This window comes from Scyliorhinus torazame, chromosome 2 (genome assembly GCF_047496885.1).
Source record: "Scyliorhinus torazame isolate Kashiwa2021f chromosome 2, sScyTor2.1, whole genome shotgun sequence".
In the NCBI taxonomy this organism is placed as follows: Eukaryota; Metazoa; Chordata; class Chondrichthyes; order Carcharhiniformes; family Scyliorhinidae; genus Scyliorhinus; species Scyliorhinus torazame.
In genome coordinates this window covers 72,273,660-72,275,973 of record NC_092708.1, presented here as the reverse complement: position 1 = coordinate 72,275,973, position 2,314 = coordinate 72,273,660, and positions in this window count along the sequence as shown.

The following is a 2,314-nucleotide window of genomic DNA, read 5'->3' as shown; positions in this document are numbered from 1 at the left end:
ACAAGAGTTATCCACTGACGACATGACATTGGTGCATAACCCATACATAAATACATAGCATGCATATAATGCTGCTTCACAGAATTTGATAGAGCAGACCATTGATGCACTAAAACAACACTTCTGCTGCCTGGGACACTTTGGATTAGCCCGGCCGTACCCGTTAGGGCAGGTCACAATACTTGTGGTGGTCTGGCCTATTGCTCCTTTGCAGTCCACTTGTGCCTGGTATCACAGCACATGCAAATCCCATCCTCTCAGATAGGAGCAGTATCAGTATCTGAGCAGGAGGGGGCGGGGGGGGGAGTTAAAGGTGCATGCTTAAACCATCTACAGATTGTAAATCTGAAGAGAGTGTGAGAAAAAATGCAATTGGGAGGTGAGAAGGAGGATTAGGTATGAGCTGAAGAATTGGGATTTGTGAAAGTCGAGTACCCAAGGGTTGAGAAATGAAATGAGGCTTAATGCATGGAGAAAATAGGAAAAGGGAGAAAAAGGATGAAATGGGCATGATGGTCTTGGATCTGGAGTGACAACTAAACATGTGTGCGAATAGGCACGAGGAAACCAAGCTATATAGGAGATATTGTTACATGTTAGATTGACAAATATACTTCGAAATCAGGACGAGAGAGGAGACAAAATTACGTTGATATACCAGAGATCATGGTGTATAAGTCGACCCCAGCATAGAAGGTGGCCCCATTTTTTCGACCCAAAAATCATGGGCTGGATTCTCCGATTTGAAGACTAGGTGCTGATGCCGGCATGGGAACAGTAGCGTTATATGCCAGAAAAAACAGAGCAAAAGCTGCACCGATCCTCCATCTGGTGGGGGCCTAATAGACACGCAGTGTAAAGCCCTGGCTTTACCTGCAGATACGGCCGGAGAATTGCCGGGTCAATGGCGGCACATGCAAACGGCGGCCTGCAGTGGTCGCACTGTGCAACATGGCACCGGCCACGCGTGGACCCGGCCTGCCACATACTGTCCCCCAGTCACCCCCCTCACCACACCTGGACCACCCCCCACCAGTGCCCCCAATCCCTGCCAAAGCCCCCCCTGACCGCAGGATGGATCCCCCCACCCCTGACTGTGGTGACGCTGAACTAAGTCCACAAAATAAAATAGCATGAGTGACCCATGCCGTCGGGAACTTGGCCCATCAGGGGCGGAGCATCGGAGGAGGGCCTCAGGTGATGTCCTGATGCTGTCCATACGGCAATTATTTTAAGGAAGATGAGCATTGCAAAAGCTGCGCCGCCCCCGATTTATGTGCAAACGGGGATTTTCCGGCCGATCGCCGAAAGCGATTTCGGCGTCAGCGACCAGAGAATCCCGCCTCATGTTTTTGCATATACTCATTGTGTATTTCTTGGGAAGAAATTGTATGAATCAGCAAGAAGTAGCAGAACTGCAGGTGCTGTTAAAACATGGATTCCATTATTCCCCTTATAGACTCCCTCTGCTGGTATATGGGTATAGTAACCTTAACTGGACAAATGCACAATGCAATTTTCAATACAACACACTTGGCATATACGTTGACCCCTCTTTTCAGCCGTGACATGCCATAACTTGCATTGGTAGTGAGCCTCAATTTTTCACTCTGCAAATGGATGTTTTACTTATGATACCTTCTAACTTGGTGCAAAGGATCAAGTAAGAAATATGGGCTGTGTTGCAAAGGTACACGGGAGTTAAAATTATGTCCACATGGTGAACAACAAAGCTGGTGACCACAAACGCCCATGCCGGCGAGTTCACTTTTATCCTCGGCGCATAAGTATGACCACCATTTTAGGAGGGATTTTTCAAGGCTTTCAAGGTTAACTAACACACTGACATCCACGATAAATTGGATGAAATCTGCAACAAAGTATTGTCCAGATGTGAGACAGGTGAATACGACCAGTGGCTATTGAACAGGCAGAGAGCATCGAAAAGTGTTTTTCTAAAAAAATTAAATATTTCCTGTGACTGTAGTGAAAGCAGGAATGGTGCCTAGACATCAACATGAAGACAAGACAGACACTGCTGCCTACAGATGGATCCCTCCTGGAACCATTGCTGCTAAATCTAAAAGTCAAAATAACACAGTGTAATTTCTCCAGGTTTCAAACCCGCGATCAAAAGTGGTTATAGGTGAAAGAAGATGAATTATTTCCCATTGGCAGCATGGTGGCGCAGTGGGTTAGCCCTGTTGCCTCACGGCGCCAAGGTCCCAGGTTCGATCCCGGCTCTGGGTCACTGTCCGTGTGGAGTTTGTACATTCTCCCCGTGTTTGCGTGGGTTTCGCACCACAACCCAAAA